Source organism: Scylla paramamosain, chromosome 40 (genome assembly GCF_035594125.1).
Source record: "Scylla paramamosain isolate STU-SP2022 chromosome 40, ASM3559412v1, whole genome shotgun sequence".
NCBI lineage: Eukaryota > Metazoa > Arthropoda > Malacostraca > Decapoda > Portunidae > Scylla > Scylla paramamosain.
This window is the reverse complement of record NC_087190.1, coordinates 5701342-5705251: the sequence shown is the minus strand read 5'-3', so window position 1 is coordinate 5705251 and position 3910 is coordinate 5701342.

Here is a 3910-nt window from a genome sequence, read left to right as displayed (position 1 = left end):
GCTCAAAAACAATCGTAATACACGTTTCTCTTAATGTTTTTCGTTTCTCCAAATAGGTTCTTTCCATGGATTTTGGTGTTTTTTTTTTTTTTTTTGCTTAAGCTTAAAATACTCAAAACACTTTTTTTTTCCTTTTAATTTTATTGTTTTATTCATAAATGGCGTTTTGCATGCGTTTTTGCGTGTTTGTAAATAATTAGTGCAGACACTAAAAAGACATTTTTCGAAACGTTATTTTATTTTTACATAGAGGGTGTCTTTCATGCTTTTTAACGTTTTGGTACCAATCACGATCATAAACACTCAAAAACATATTTCTGGAAATGTTTTCTTTCCCCATATCGGGTGCTTTGCATGCATTTTGGCCTTTTGGCATCTTTTTTTGCTAATGATCTTTTCTATATATACCGTGTTTTTTTATGCGTTTTAGCGTTTTGGCACGTAAGAAGCTCAAAAACACTCATAATACACGTTTGTCGCAATGTCCTTTTCTTCCATATAAGGTACATGGCGTTCTTGTATGTAAGAAGCTGTAAAACACTCAAAATATTTGTTTTAATAGGTTATTTTTTTCCTTGTAAAGAGTATTTTCCATGCGTTTTAGCGTTCTGGTTCGTAAGTAGCGCAAAAACAGTTGAAAGACACGATTTTGATGATGATGTTTTGTTTTCGCATATAGTGTGTTTTCCTTATTTTTAGCATTTTATTTCCTATCACGCTCATAAACACTAAAGACACGTTTCGGCAAATGTCGTTTCTTTTCCCAATATGGATTGTTTTGTATGCATTTTGGCATTTGGTTATCTGACAATATGAAAAACACTCAAAACACATGTTTTTATAATGTTCTTTTTCTCCAAATAGTTATTAAATTGTTTTTTGCGTTTTTGTTACATAAAGAGATAAAAAAAAACACGTTTATCTCATTGTCTTTTCGTTTTCCCATATAGAGAACTTTGCATGCATTTTGGCGTTTTTCTATGTAACAAGCTCAACACCTTCCCACAGGCACCTTCGCTTAGGGGGATCCTAAGGAGGGATTGGAGTGATAGGACAAGATAAAGATATGAGATTGTGATCGGAGCCCAACGGAGAAGAAAGGGTGACAGCATAAGCAAAAGAATCAAATAAAATAAAATAAAATAAAATAAAATAAAATAAAATAAAAATATGAATTTGCGTTTCTTGTAATGTCATTTCCTTTCCACACATAAGAGCCTTTGCAAGCATTTTGACGTTTTGATATCTAAAAATGTGAAAGACACTCAAAATGCACGTTTTTGGTAATGATCTGTTACTCCAAATAGAATACTATTAACGTGTTTTTTTTTTGCATTTTGGTACCTAAGAAGCTCGAAAACATTAATAATACACGTATCTCGTAATGTCTTTTCGTTTCCCCATGTAGGCATGCATGCATTTATGTGTTTTCTACGTTACAAGCTAGAAAACACTCAAAATACATATATTTGTTAATGTCTTTTGGATTCTCCTTAAAGCGAGTTTTGCATGCGTTTTATGCGTTTTGCAAAGCTTTTTCGCGATTTGGTACCTAAGAAGATTAAAAACACTCTTAATACACTTTTCTCGTAAATTTTCTTTAGTTTTCCCATATAGGATATTTTACATGCATGTTGGTGTTTTTGCACGTAACAAATTCAAAAACACTCAAAATACTTGTTTTTTGTAATGTTATTCTGCTTCTCCATTAAGGGTGTTTTGCATGCGCTTAAGCGTTTTGGTACGTAACTAGCTTAAAAATAATAGAAAGAGACGTTTTTGGTAATGTTGTTTTGTTTTCCCATACAGGTTACCTTCAATGTTTTTCATAATTTTAGTGGCTAACACGACAATAAACACTCGAAGGACATGGTTATGGAAATATCGTTTCGTTTCACCATAGCTGGTGCTTTGCATGCATTTTGCTGTATTGGTACTAACAGTGTGAAAAACATTCAAATCACAGATGTTGTTTTGTTTCTCCATATACAATGCTATTCATGCGTTTTACCGTTTTTGTAGCTGAGAAACTCTAAAGCACTGAAAATTCGCCTGTCGTGATATTCTTGTTTCCCCATATTGTATACTTTCCATACATTTTGGTGGTTATGAACGTAACAAGTTGAAAAACTCTCAAAATACACGTTTTAGGAAAACTTATTCTTGTTTCTGTATAAAAGATGTTTTACATGCGTTTTAGAGTTTTGGTACGTAAATAACTAAAAAAAAAAAAAAACACTCAAAAGACACGTTTTTGATAACTATTTTTCCCCATATAGTGTCCTTTTCATGCTTTTATTTTTTTTTTTAACGTTTTAATTCCTAACACGCCCACAGAGACTCAAAAGACATGTTTCTGGAAATGTGGTTTCGTTTCAAAATACACGCTTTAAAAGATACTAAAAAGGCATGTTTCTGGATATGGGATAATGTTCTTTCGTTACCCCACATAGGGTATTTTCCATGCATTTTGCCATTTATTTGCGTAACAAGAATAAAATCTCTCAAAATACTTCTCTTTGATAATTTTATTCTTGCTCCATAAAAAGTGTTTTTGCATGCACTGTAGGGTTTGGTACGTAAGAAACTCAAAACACTCAAACGACACGTTTTTCGTAATGTTTGATTTTTCCCATATTGTGTTTTGGTGCCTAAGATGCTCATAAACATTCAAAACACAAGCTTTTGGAAATGATCGTTTCCGAGTAAAAGTTCCCTTACATGCATTTAGGCATTTTGGTACCTAGCAATAAAAAAAAAAAAAAAAGAAAAGAAAAAAAAATCAATATACACGTTTATGGTAATGTTGTTCCGTCCCTCCATACAGAGTGCTAGGTTTTTGCGTTTTGGTACCTAAGAAGCTCAAAAACATTTATGATAAATGTTTCTTATAATGTCTTTTCGTTATTCCATGCAGGGTACTTTGAATGAATTTTGGCGTTTTTGTACCTAACAGTGTGAACAACACTCAAAATACACATTTGTTCTTGTTCTCTCTGCGGTGTTGGTGGTGAGAATGAAGTTTTTTTTTTTTTTTTTTTTTTTTTTTTTAGCAAATAGAGAGGGTTAGGATCGTAGTTGGAAGATAAAAGAGAGAAAGGGAAAATAGTAGGAGAAAGAAAGTTGGTGGCCTGCCCACCTTGGTGTGTTAGTAAGTGTTAAATGTTTTGTGTTTGGTGGGTGTTGGGGTGCTTGTATATATTGTTACGTGTGAGCATACACTGAACTCTAGGGGATGGACCATGAAGGGGTGTTGCTCACACTAACAATGGAAGGGTTAAAAGAAAAGAGAAAAGGAGACATTTTAACTGCTATTTAATATCTTAAAGTTAAATTAAGTAACAATACAAAATTGAAGATTATTTAAGTAAGTAAAAGTAAGTAACAAGGAGTGGCAATCTGAACTGGACTGAATAACTTAAAAGACTGGTTCAGTTAATAACTTAAGCCAAGTTAGTAAATGCATATATATACAAATTACAAAAATAAACACCTTTACATATACATAATAGAAAATAAATATAAATGTGTTTGTGTGTGTGTGTGTGTGTGTTTATGTGTGTGTGTGTGTGGGTGTGTAACACTGGTGTAACTCTTACCACCGCTCTCGAGTGTATACGAGGCTCCCAGCGTATGCCAAGGCGACCTCAGAGCTGTAGCGACCCTTGGAGGAGACTGAAGCTCGATGGAACTCCACCCCTTGTTATCGGCTTGGTAGCCTGCTAGAGGTCACGTATCCAGTATGCCTCAAGCTATACACGTGGCAGCGCCACGAGTTGAGAGGCAGGCACCTGGTTCCGTGGTAGAGTAGTCACGTGTGTGAGATTCCCCCCTTCTTAGGATGACGCAGAAGGAATGACTCTGCGTCATTAGAGAAGTGAGGTGGTTCCTGTCCCGTGAAGGTTGATTC